This window comes from Podarcis muralis, chromosome 1, assembly GCF_964188315.1.
Source record: "Podarcis muralis chromosome 1, rPodMur119.hap1.1, whole genome shotgun sequence".
NCBI classification, from domain to species: domain Eukaryota; kingdom Metazoa; phylum Chordata; class Lepidosauria; order Squamata; family Lacertidae; genus Podarcis; species Podarcis muralis.
Window position 1 is genome coordinate 27,894,184 of NC_135655.1, and position 13,892 is coordinate 27,908,075.

A 13,892-nucleotide genomic window follows, 5' to 3' on the forward strand; every position below is an offset into this window, starting at 1 on the left:
TCCCCAGCTGGTAATTCATACAGCTCATGTATACTCTGTACCATTTTTACAGCATGTTCGGTCTTTGCTAAGTGGTTCACAGCCTTTATTGTATTCAATCCCAAAGCAATTCCATGAGATGAGTTACTGTTGGTCCCATTTTATAGATGGGGAACTGAAGCTGGCAGATGGTGACCTGCCAAAGGACAGAGAATGGGGGACAAACTAACCATTATGTGCAAAGCTGTGAAACAAAGTCTTGGTATCTTATTTTATTGTTTGAAAGAAAAATGAAAAGCAGATCTCCCTGCTCATTGCTGAGAGTGGTGGTGGGGGATTTTGAGCAGAACAGTGCTTGGTACAGAAAGGGTTAAGCTTCACTGCCTTCCTACTGCTACATTCAAAAGAGCACCCTCCTCAGGCTGCTATTCTATATAAAAATGCAGGTCCTCATTACACACATTGAATACAGGGATGTGGGTGGCGCTGTGGTCTAAACCACTGAGCCTCTTGGGCTTGCCGATCGGAAGGTCGGCTGTTTGAATCCCCGCAATGGGGTGAGCTCCCGTTGCTCTATTCCAGCTCCTGCCAACCTAGCTGTTCAAAAGCATGCCAGTGCAAGTTCAAGTTCTTCTTCTTCTTCTTCTTCTTCTTCTTCTTCTTCTTCTTCTTCTTCTTCTTCTTCTCTTCTTCTTCTTCGGCGATCACTTGTAGCCAAGTAAGATTGTCTTCCATAAACATGGTTTTAACAGTGAGTCCGTAAGTGACTGTGGAGGCCAATTCTGGATCCACACGTCCTTCCACAGTGGGGACATTGGTTTCTGGACGGGAGTTGATCACGGTGTGGATTTGCCAAGTGTGCCTTCCTCTTAGCACGTTTCTCCTTTGCATCCTGAGTTTGAGTGTCTTCAAAGCCCATGACACGTTTGGTAAAGGCTATTCTCCAACTGGAGCACTCATAGGCCAGTGTCTCCCAGTTGTCAGTTGGAAAAAACTACATTTTTTAAGATTTGCCTTGAGACAGTCTTTAAACCTCTTTTGTTGACCACCAGCATTATGCTTTCCATTTTCAAGTCCAGTGCAAGTAGTGGTGGAAAGGTAAACAGTGTTTCTGTGTGCTCTGGTTTCCGTCATGGTGTTCCGTTGTGCCAGAAGCTGTTTAGTCATGCTGGCCACGTGACCCGGAAAGCTGTCTGTTTGTTTCCTGCTTGGCAGGGGGTTGGACTCGATGGCCCTTGTGGTCTCTTCCTACTCTATGACAAATGACGGCTCCCTCGACCTGAAAACCAAGATGAGCACCGCACCCTATAGTTGCCTTTGACTAGACTTAACCATCCAGGGGTCCTTTACCTTTACCTTTTACAGGGCAGGTTTGTAACTGGGGGAGAGACCAACCCTAGAGATTTGCTATCAGCCATTTTAGACAATCCAGAGCTAAAGGAACAGATGGTCTGACTCAGTTTAAGGTCAGCTTCCTGTTGTGCTTGGCCACTGTTAAGAGTCCATTTTCTCAGGAAAAAAACCTTTTGAAATCAGATCTTTTCTAGGAAGGGTGATTTCAGTTCACAGTTGAAGCAAGCACCTTCTACAACATGAGCCATCAGCCATTATTTTTCATGAGCAAATAATCCACCTGCCAATTCAGGCCACTCAAGTTAATCAATATAAAAATGTATAATAGATCAGAGGTATATCTTACACTTATTAACAGATAAATGAGTTGAGGCAGCTTAATGCGCACCAGCCATGAAGGTGTGGCTTAACAACATCCTATAAATGCCAACAGGTATATAAATATTATAAATAAATAACTATAAACACAATCATAATAAATACTTCAATCGGTGTCCAGCTTTTTCATTTAATTAAAACATTTTCCTTATTTTCTTCAATATACTGTTTTTGTTTCTTAACAAATACATGCAATCAATGAGAACAGAATATATGTCATAGTCAGTTTCAAGGACTAAATTCCCCTTAATGCTAACTGACGCTGCACGGGAATTAAGGCTGCATCCTTCAGACCATCTTGCATGAGCCCTATTATAAGGGGTAAGATTGATTCTAAAGGAGCATTTTCAGGTTTCCAGCTCATATGTTTTCCTTTATAATTATACAGCTTATCTCTTTGTGTGCATCAGGGTTAGCCTTTAAGCGATTCTAATGGCGGCTCTTTGCAAACAGCTCATAAAGCAACAGGGGCAGCATTTCCACTAAATTCAATGGGCCTTTTAAAACTTCAAGGCCTCTTTCTTTGGCACAGATGATTTCATATTGGTATGCCACTTCAGAGTGGAACAGTGCAACATAATTATTATTATTAAGTCCGTTGCTACTTTCTCTATTTCTCTCATAAAGTTTAATGAGGCCGAACATTTAGCCCTTCGGTGCCCAAACAATGCAAAAATATCATTCTGCCTTTTTAAAATCATTTTTTTAAAATAAATAAATAAATAAATAAAATAAACCACTGCAAAGGAGTAATGGTGATGCTGGTGATATTTTATTTCTCTTTGGGCGCCGCAAGTGAGTTCACTGCTAAGCAAACTCTGCCGCCGCCACTGAGATGATTCCCAGACTTAAATTTAGACATGTGGTAAAGATGCTTGCTTGCTGAATTGGGGCTATTTGTGTTGACATTACTAAACAGATCCAATTTTGTGGAGTATCTGCACCAATTTTAACTCTCTCTTTTTTTGGTATAAAAATAGAGCCCCTTATAGTTGTTGGGTTTTTTTTTAAAAAAAGTATAACTCTAAGGTTTTATTTTGCATGAGTTAGTGTACTTAACTCCTGAATCATAACCAGGTGCTAAACCATTGAGTCTCATCTTGACTTACACACCTTTGTGCCTCAAAATGCATTGAAATGTTAGGCATTTTAAGGCAAACTTTAGGAAGAAGATAAACAGAGAACAATGGGATCTCTGACCAGGTAGGAAAACATCAGCTTTGAACTCAAATTATATGTTGAGTTGGCATCCGACTGCATCGGAAGACAATGGAAGGGTGCGCCTTTGGGGGTGAGGTCAAACTATTGGCTGGTTGCAGCACCTGCTGTGGCTATAGAGACTGATGTGGGGGAGACATGTTTCATTGCAGCTGGGGCAGATGAAGGCATCTGGTTGTGCTGCTGCAGATGAACCATGGCATTTCTTCTCTCTGCGCTCCTCCCAGAGGTCATTCCTCCTCTGGTCACTGCTACGGATACACAACTTGACTTCCTGTTGCCAGGCACTACGGTCGTCTGCAAGGGACTTCCACATGGCAAGGGTCATGTTGCCAGCCTTCATGTCATGTTTGCAGACATCTCAGGGTTACAGGTGACACCAGAATTGGGCTACCACTAGCTGTATTACTTACGGATTCTCCCCAACCTGATTAAAGAACCAATAATCCAGACTCCAAAGCTTTTTGTTTGTTTCGTAAGTGAATACAGCATTCATTCTTTCAAATGCTGTGCTTTTCCCCACCATCCTGAGATTGCATTCAGCTGATTTTAGAGAACTTTAGCAAGATGTACAGAGTCTGGGCACTGGAAAATAATGGCTTGCTGCCTAGACAACTTAACAGTAATGCATTCCTATCATTAAACTATGTAACTGGAGTGATATTAATTAGTGAAACCCACATCATAATAATTTCATTTAAGAATATTTGCCACCACAGGTTAATGATGCTTGACATTTTGAGGGCTGTTTTTGACATTACTTGTTAATGGAGCTTCTATGATTAAATGAACACTATCCACTGAAAAAAATATGACAATAATATTTGCTGCCTGTTTAGGATATTTATCTGTAATATAGACTTCTTTATGCATACAAAATCTATGGGTTTTGTGATATCCCTAGTGGAAGCCTTTTAAAAATTGTTTATAGATTTTTGTTTGAGATTTTTACAATAAAAGACCTCCTGCCTTTCTCATTTATATTTTTGGTGACATGGGAGATTTGGTAATATATACTGTATAGAAAAAAGAAGAATGGTTATAAAGGAACTATAGTGGGAAGAAAAAAAAGAAAGAAAAAGAAAAGCAAAACAAAACATGGTATAGTTCATGATGGGAGGTACCAGAGGGAGATACCCATCTTTTTAGTCCACCCAGATTTCTAAGAAATTCTGCCAAATGTAATGCAATTTCTCTCACCCCTCTTTCCATGTAAAGTATTTGTTCATAAGAGCGACGCGGGTGGTGCTGTGGGTTAAACCACAGAGCCTAGGACTTGCCGATCAGAAGGTCAGCAGTTCGAATCCCCGCGACGGGATGAGCTCCTGTTGCTTGGTCCCTGCTCCTGCCAACCTAGCAGTTCGAAAGCACGTCAAAGTGCAAGTAGATAAATAGGTACCACTCCAGCGGGAAGGTAAACGGCATTTCCGTGCGCTGCTCTGGTTTGCCAGAAGCGGCTTAGTCATGCTGGCCACATGACCCGGAAGCTGTACGCCGGCTCCCTCGGCCAGTAAAGTGAGATGAGTGCCGCAACCCCAGAGTCGTCCGTGACTGGACCTAATAGTCAGGGGTCCCTTTACCTTTACTTATTTGTTCATAAGCTGTGAGGCCGAAGAGGTTTTTTACCCATTGGTCATCATGAGGAATCTAGAGGCTTTTCTGTTTTCTCCAACTCCCATCAGCCTCATTCAGCATTGCCAATGGCCATGGGAATCCAACAGCATCTGGAGGACACCTGATTGGGGAAATCTGTGTTTGACTAGGAGGATGCTCTGTGAACCCAGGCTCTCTATTGGGTAGACATGTCCCATTTTAAAATTATGTGTTTTATAGCAGCATGGAGAAATGTAATATGATAGGATTTGTTTAAGATCATGTTAATTCTTCTTGTTACTTCTTTCCAGAAATATGCAATGGCAACATAGTCCCAAAAGAGGTGGGAGAAATTAGTCTGCAGTGCTCTGATTCTCCAGCAGTTAGCATTGGTTCGGATGCCTAAGTGGAAGAGTCATTCAGAGGTCTAGTCTACTCCTTGGAGTATTTCTTGTTGGAAGAGCCTCAGATGAAGATTTAAGATGAAGGTGCCATGATCACAGCAAGCATAGAATCATAGACTTGGAAGGGACCACAAGCATTATCTAGTCCAACCCCCTACAATGCAGAAAACTTGTGACATGATGGTTTAATTTTGACTTAAGCTCCTTATTCCACACACACACACACACACACACACACACACACACGGAATGATGGTCAGCCTCCTAGAAGGACCAGCTGCTGGTGCAATTCCTATTGCAAGTGGTTGTCTATGCAGTCACCCATCCCACCTACCATCCATACCAGAGATGAAGATTTCTTTTTATGCTGCCCTGGTACACACACTGATGGGAGGCTAATAGTGCTTCATACTACGGCTTTTAATTTTTATTATTCTTGTGTAATCGTCCCTCCTTCTCTATGCAATTTCTTCTTCTTTCCTCATGTTTTCTCATAAAAAGTGTGCAGAAAGAGAAAATGATGGTAAGACAATTGGCCAGGCATGCCGTTCCACCAGGGCACAACAATTGAAAACCAAAGGAATGTATGCAAACAGTTCTCCACATGACAAAACGTGCCTTGACATGTACCACTTCAAGCTGCAAGAGTAGACAATGCACAGTCAAATTCCCAGCAATAAAGGGTGGGGGGAAATCCCCACTCATAGCAAACTAGGGTATCAGGAAGAAGGCTACAGTTGTGCACTTGACTTCTTTCTGACTTTCTGACTTTCCAAGTTTTCAATGTATGTGCAGGGAGGTCTGCTGGTTTGATTTTAATAGATGGGAGAACATTCACTACCTGCAGTCCCAAGTAGTAATGGCCAGGAATATTTTATGCTCTCTGCCTCAAGAAAGGTGTTTTGTTTTTTAGTCTAGGGCTCTCTCAAGGATTCTGTGCTGTTGGTCTCAAGCCTGCGTTTGTGGCCAGACAGAAGCAGCATACCCTCCAACATTTCTCCAATGAAAATAGGGACGTCCCAGTCCATAATGATAATTTTACTATTTATACTCCACACATCTTACTGGGTTGCCCCAGTCACTCTGGACAGCTTCCAACATATTAAAAACAACAAAATTAAACATTTAAAAAAACTTCCCTATGGATTATTGCTTTCAGACAGCTTTGGAGTCAGATAACTCCATACCTTCCGACAATTATTCAGTGAAAATAGGGACATCCTAAGGAAAACGGAACATTCCAGGATCAAATCAGAAACTGGGACGGCTTCTCTAAATCAGGGTTGTCCCTGGAAAATAGGAATACTTGGAAGGTCTGAAGCAATTGACAGACCAATTTAGAGTGGTACCTCGGGTTACATATGCTTTAGGTTACATACGCTTCAGGTTACAGACTCCGCTAAACCAGAAATATTACCTCAGGTTAAGAACTTTGCTTCAGGATGAGAACAGAAATCATGCTCCGGCAGTAGGAGGCCCCATTAGCTAAAGTGGTGCTTCAGGTTAAGAACAGTTTCAGGTTAAGAACTGACCTCCGGAACGAATTAAGTACTTAGCCTGAGGTACCACTGTATTGGATGTAAATGTAATAGTGATTTTACTTGGAAGTAACTAATAGTTAAAATAAGAAACTATATCCTAAGGCACTACAACTCCCATCAGCCTCAGCCAGCACATTGCTGAGGCTGATGGGAGTTGTAGTCCAAAAATATGGAGAGCACCAAGGTTGGGAAGGCTAGCCAAAGAAACCGAGGCTGGGTGTCAACTTGTAGCGGAATGGAAGAGGAATCAGGTAAACTGGTAGAATAGACTACAATTTTTTAGTCTTGAAGGTGGAAGCTACCATTTTTAAAGCTCCCAGTAAGAAAACCCTCTGCAAGTAAAAAACCAAGCCTGGGAGAGAGCAAGAGTGTGCAGGCTTTCTATTTGCAGGGGAAGAGGGTTTGTGTTTTTTTAATGTAGGGGCATGTCTGAAGTCATGGAATCTGTTCTACTTCCTTGGCCTTCTAGCACCTCCTTCTGTGCAGACGAAGCCAAGGGACTTGGGAGCCTCAACTCTTGGCCTGCTTCTGAGTGCACCACAGAATAGCCTTCCTCATTCCATTTAAAAATAAAAATAAAAAGTAGCCAGCGACTTCCTTTACCAGAATCAAATAATAATAATTATTCCACTAAAGGGCAGAGGCTTTTCTTTGAGGGAATGTGTAATACTAGCTGGGTAAGGAGACGTAAAGCAAACATGTTGGTCGGACCTCACTAGCAGAAAAGGAAAACAAACGTTCTTGAGGGTTTGCTCATTTTGATTATTGATAGGAACTGTCAAGCAGAAGCTCTCAACAAGCTGCTCATATTGTCTATACAATTATTTTACTTTGCCTGAAGGGCAGCTCATTTATTCATCCATTGTGTGTGTGTGTGTACACACACACACACACACACATTTTTGTTATCAGGCAAGAGACTTGTTCAACTCTAAACATTTAAAGATGCTCGAGGAAAAGAAAACTTCACAGCTACACAGTGAAGTAAGAATGTTTCTTCAAGGTCATGCTTGCTCACATTTAGGGCCTAACTAGATGTAAAGTGGGACGCGGGTGGCGCTGTGGGTAAAAGCCTCAGCGCCTAGGGCTTGCCGATCGAAAGGTTGGCGGTTCGAATCCCCACGGCGGGGTGCGCTCCCGTCGTTCGGTCCCAGCGCCTGCCAACCTAGCAGTTCGAAAGCACCCCCGGGTGCAAGTAGATAAATAGGGACCGCTTACCAGCGGGAAGGTAAACGGCGTTTCCGTGTGCGGCTCTGGCTCGCCAGAGCAGCAATGTCACGCTGGCCACGTGACCCGGAAGTGTCTGCGGACAGCGCTGGCCCCCGGCCTCTTGAGTGAAATGGGCGCACAACCCCAGAGTCTGGCAAGACTGGCCCGTACGGGCAGGGGTACCTTTACCTTTACCTTAGATGTAAAGTAAGGTGTGCAGGAAGCTGGCATATGCCAAGTCTGACCTCCATCTAGCTCAGTACTGTCGACACGGATTGGCAGTGTCTCTCCAAGGTTTCAGGCATATCTTGAAGATGCCAGGGACTGAACCCAGAATTTCTTTTTTGTTCCAACAGGCTAATATGGCTACTCTTCTTGAAAGCAGGTGAAGTAATTCCTTTCAGATTTTAACATGTATGCACGCATACATACATAAGGCAGGATTATATGTGTTGTTCTAAGACATCTGGGCGGGTGGAGGCTTCTTTTATCCAAGCCATACAACTAGGAAAAATGTTTAAAAACAAAAAAGGAGTGTTTTTAAGCAACATATTTCCCATTCTAGCATGAGTTTGACCAAACTGCGGGAGGCAGTGGAAGACAGAAGTGCCTGGACCTCTGGTCCATGGGGTCACGAAGAGTCGGACACGACTAAACGACTAAACAACAACAACAGTTCTTTTGAAATTATATAGAAAGGTGGGGTGGGGATGGTGGAAAGAGAAAAGAGGAAAGAAACAAGAACAAACGGGCTCCAGCGAAGGGAATGGAAGAACTGTGGGCTTCTTATTCTGCAAGCGGCCCCACAGCCACAGATTGCCCATCTATACTATATAGAAAACATAACCATATATATTTCAACAGTTAACATACTTTACCTCATCTGAATGCCTGAGGGCTTTGGTAATTGAATTGGGAAGTAGGTAATATTGACAAGAGTGTTGCCTTCCATTGTGGTAGATGTTGGGATCTTGGCTACCTATCGTCTCTGAGCTACCATACTCAACCTGTTCCAAGATGTAGCCAATGCTATTCCTACTCACAGTAGACCTATTAAATATAATGGTCATGGCTAAATTAAGTCTTTTAATTTCAGTGGCTCTACTCTTGAGCATATCTTATTTGGATACAATTCAGCGTCACAAATATTAACACTCGGAGCTCTTCAGCTTCTATGGAATGTGATTGTCTTAAATGAAGGCTGCAAGAGGCCAACAGGACACATGAGGGATAATATATTCAGCCCTTTTCCCTTCAGCATTTAGAGCACATCCAGCCAATAGGGGTTGCCTGATGAATTTTTAACCACTTCTTTCAACATATGCCTTGGATTTTGTTGCATTCTTGATTTTATCTCAGGAATGTTTCCCATCAATAATTATGAACCAACCTTCCTGTTTCTTCTTCTTTCTCTTCAGAGAAACTGCTTTTTTTTATATTGGGTTGGGCAGGCAAGGTGGTTAGTTTTTGTTCCAAAATCAGGTCTGACTCATCCAGGTGTGTTTCATTGCCAGGTTTGTTCACTTGATTACTTCCCGGGAGAAACGTGGTTCTTTTGCACGTATCGCTGAGGATCATCACTGAGAGCGATGCAGGGAGCTTTGCAGCCTCTCATCCGCCACTAAGACTTGCAGGTTAGTTTCTTTTGCTTTCTCGATGGGAGAACGTAGCAATCATGGAAAGAGCTAGCACAACAGATTCATAAAACCCACTGAAGACGGACAGCAACAGTTATGAGCATGGTGCTGATAATACACCATATAACACCGGTCCTGAAAGATCTACATTGGCTCCCAGTACGTTTCCAAGCACAATTCAAAGTGTTGATGCTGACCTTTAAAGCCCTACATGGCCTCAACCCAGTATACCTGAAGAAGCGTCTCCACCCCCATCGTTCAGCCTGGACACTGAGGTCCAGCTCCGAGGGCCTTCTGGCGGTTCCTTCACTGCAGGAAGTGAGGTTACAGGGAACCAGACAGAGGGCCTTCTCGGTAGTGGCACCTGCCCTGTGGAACGCCCTCCCATCAGATGTCAAGGAAATAAACAACTATCTGAGTTTTAGAAGACATCTGAAGGCAGCCCTGTTTAGGGAAGTGTTTAATGTTTGAAGTTTTATTGTATTTTTAATATTTTGTTGGGAGCTGCCCAGAGTGGCTGGGGAAACCAAGCCGGATGGGCAGGGAATAAATAAATAAATAAATAAATAAATAAATAAATAAATAAATATGCCAAGGTTGCAGGTGCGATCCCCATATGGGACAGCTGCATATTCCTGCATTGCAGGGGGCTGGACTATATGGTCCTCAGTGTCCTTTCCAAATCCATGATTCAATGAGGCTAGGACAGCACTGAAGTACAATCGTTCTTCATATGCTCCACCCTTTCTTGCAGAATAATGTGGTTTATCTGCAAAAGTGACAGCGTACAGTTTTGCAGCTAAGATTATCCAAAAGAAAATGTCACCTGAAAAAGCATCTCAACCTTTCCCCTTGTTCCTTCTGCACAGAGCTTTCATCAGTTGCTGTGGAACAACAGCAGGAGAGGGCTGCTGTGCTCCTATCTTCCCTGTGGGTTCCCCCAAGGCAACTGGTTGGTCACTGTGGGGAAAAGAAGGTTGAACTAGATGGGCCTTTGGTCTGATCCAGCAGGACTCTTCTTCTGTTTTTCTAGGGTTGTTCTTTTGGCTGAATGAGCGCTAGTGCTAGAGGCTGCTTTTTCTAGCCCTGTGCCAAACACATATTTGGCAAGACACTGCAAATCTCAAACCAGAGACTCTGGTGGAATCTACACACACATTAAAAAAAAAGTTGTTCAAAATGCTTTTAAAAAAATCATTTTGAAAAATGCATTGAATTTGCTATAGCTCACAATTGTATATTGCACTTTACAACACATTCAAAACGTTTTATTTGCAGCTGTATAGCTGAGTCCCCTGGCAGAGGGATGCAGGTGCCTTACTCTTTGCACAGGTGGTCTGACAGAAAGAGAGGAGGATCTGCTGGTCTTTCTCTTCTGTGCTTCAGTTCCACTACTGTAGGTGGTCAAAGGGTGGTATTGTGGCTGCTTGCTTTGCTGGAGCTGTGCGAGAGAAAGAGCCCACTGGTTCCACTTGATGCTATAAAGTCTCTGGCTGTAGCCTGGTTCCTCATTCTAAGTATTGCTCATGTCCTGAGTAGCCTTCAGGTTGCCTTTCTGCAGCAATTGCTCCCATCTTGGCTACCAGCTTGCTTTCGTCAGGCAGACAGCCCCTGACAGCTGTTTTCCCCATTTGTGCTGTAACATTGACCCCAAACGTTCTCAGTAGCATTCTCTTTTCCCTTATCCAGATAGCTCATTTTTTGAAGTGCACATCTAGATGAAAAATTGTGGCCCATGCGTACCTGAAAAAAATATTCTGCAAATTTTGCAAAAACAACAAACAAACAAACAACCCAGTCCAATGCCAGGGTGTGACCTTGCAAACCTAATGATCTGCTAGGAACATGGAAACTGCTATTAAGGGGAGAAATCTTCAGAAGTATTAGAAAGGTATGTTCCGTAGGCATGGGCATTTAGTGCAAAGCCATAATACAACTAGGTTTTAGATACTGGCAGGTGAGTGTCAGAGGCAAGGAAAAGGACCTTGTGCCATCTTAAGTCGATGTAGGCCATGAGGCAACTTACCTGTCAAACATAATAACAAAATGCTCCAGATCTAAGCCTCTGCATGTCAGGATAGAAAACAAATCAATCCACAGAAATACCATCTAATGGATAGCATTGCTCAACAGCAGGAAGGCTCTAAATATGAGATGGTTGGGACTGGGACTCTAGAAAGCTGCCTTATACTTGGCCAGTCTATCTGCAAATCCTCAGGCCAGAATGATCTACTCCAGGGATGAGAAACCTATGGGCATCTGGCTGTTGCTGAACTACAGCTCCCATTGTCCCAGACTATTGGTAGTTTGGGGCAATGAAAGTTGTAGTTCAAAAACCTCTGGAGGACCACAGGTTCCTGATCACTGGCTTCCTCTGGCTCTCCAGGATCTTGGACTGGTATTCGCCATCACCCATTAACTCATCCCTTTTAGTTGCAGATGCCAGGGACTGAGCCTGGGACCTTCTGCATGCAGCACATGTGTCATTGAAATACAGTCCTTCTAAACAGAGACGGCATGAACATGTTCCCATGATTCAGTTGCCTGAAAGGCTCCTGCTGCTCACATCTTCCTGTTATAGAACTGAAGATTCATACTTACTGTGTGTATGAAACACATGGGGAAGGTCTTTCACCTGATGATGTTGCTTATGTCCATAGAAGAGGCCCAGAGAAGCAATGCTTCCTTGGCAGAATCTCACTACACTTAAAAAGTTACAGAACAACAGAAGCAGATTATTTAGGACAGGGGTGGCTAACCTGGTGTCCTCCAGGTTAGTTGTTGCTGGACTACAATTCCCATCATACTTGACCATCAGCCAGGCTGGTCGGGGCTCATGGGAATTGGAGAGTGCAACTTAAATTGTGTAACTAATGTCTCAGTGACTGGATAAGGTGACCTGCCAAAATATCTCCCTCAAACAGGCCAAGAGTCCACACGAATCAGATGTGAAAATTGTAATGAAAATCTGCCTTGCCTGGGCATTTCCCTTCAAGATAGCCGATTTCTCTACTTCTCCATCATGTCCAAGTGGAGAGGTCACATCTCCCCTCAAATAAACAAACTGAGGAAAGCTTGCCTTCTAGCTAGGAAGCTGGAGAACTTTGACAGTAGTTAACATTTTGACAGTTTCCCCTCTCCCAAAGTATTAAGCTCACTTACCTGAAGCTTTTTCTCTTTGCAACTGGCTGACCCAGAGGCCTGTCTCTCAAAGTGATCTGCACACAAAAGATATTGAAATGTTCCCTGTATTCCTTTGTCCCTTATCCTGCAACCAACTCCGAGGCAGCCAATGTTAGAGATAACCATAAGAGTAACTTTAGATTGCCTTGTATACGGTTACAGAGGTCAACATTCTGGCCTAGTGTTTTTTTTCTTCCCTTTTTGATAGTGCCTACTCACTGTTCTCTCTCACTTTCTTTTTTTTCTTTAGCACTTCACTTAAATAGGCTGTTTAATTGTAGTTTGGGGCTGATTATCCCCCCCCCCCACACCTTACTTAGACCTATTGCTCCAAAGTGCCTGGGAGATTAGGAGGACTGATGGGCTGAAATGACTAGGCATGATTTCAGCTAGCAATCCTCCTGCTCCTATAATCGGGTGGTGGCAAGGAGAGAAGTGGGATGGTTCATCCATTGATGGTGAGGTACCCTACAGGGATGCGGGTGGCGCTGTGGTCTAAACCACAGAGCCTAGGGCTTGCCGATCAGAAGGTCGGCAGTTTGAATCCCCACAACGGGGTGAGCTCCCGTTGCTGAGTCCCTGCTCCTGCCAACTAGCAGTTCAAAAGCACGTCAAAGTGCAAGTAGATAAATAGGTACCACTCCAGCGGGAAGGTAAACGCTGTTTCCGTGCCCTGCTCTGGTTTGCCAGAAGTGGCTCAGTCATGCTGGCCACATGACCTGGAAGCTGTACGTCGGCTCCCTCGGCCAGTAAAGCGAGATGAGTGCCGCAACCCCAGAGTCGTCCGCGACTGGACCTAACGGTCAGGAGTCCCTTTACCTTTACCTTTTACCCTACAGAGCTGGTGCAGGAGTGCGGCTTTGCAGTCCACGCTATAGGTGTGTGTTCTTAATGGATACTGGCAGGCTTTTGCCTAAGCGCTAAGAAGACATCAACAGCCTCCAGCATGTGCTGAGAGTTGCTCCAGCTGAGTGTTGTTTCGGCACATGTATGTGAATTGCAGCGGAGTTGATCGATGTTTCCTTAAGGGAAAATTATGCCAAATGCTTGAGGTGAGTAATTGTCTGGGTCAATCCCAAGAAACATCAGCGGTATGCTAGTGATTGGCATTAGGCAGCCTATTTGCAATTCTCTGTTTCTCGCCAAAGGTATCAAGGAAACACAGATGAACAAATTCCATTACATGATCTTTGACAATACCATAGGCACCTGTATATTTGAACTCCAGCAGTATCTTAGACTCCTGTGTGTTCACTTGTTTATTTGAGTTTTTAACCTGCACCATCCTGAAGTCTCTGGTTGGGTAGCAACGCTCAAACAACATTGCTCCAAAACCAGTAAATAAAATTCCCACGAGAGAGACTGAAGCACTAAATTGATTTGAAATGGTTGCATAT

At 43.6% G+C, this 13,892-nt stretch overlaps 1 long non-coding RNA gene across 2 annotated transcripts in view; it reads left to right on the forward strand.

Annotated features, from left to right (window-relative positions):
* LOC144327452 (uncharacterized) overlaps window positions 1-10,546 on the forward strand; it is a 28,041-nt gene extending 17,495 nt beyond the window's left edge. The window contains exons 1-3 of one of the 2 annotated variants that reach the window (XR_013392505.1): window positions 6,646-6,717; window positions 9,190-9,309; window positions 10,182-10,546. This is a non-coding gene — a long non-coding RNA (uncharacterized LOC144327452). Of the gene's footprint in view, window positions 1-6,645; window positions 6,718-9,189; window positions 9,310-10,181 lie in introns of those variants that run through there. The other variant, XR_013392504.1, reaches the window with a different exon arrangement.
* Window positions 10,547-13,892: the final 3,346 nt, after the last annotated feature.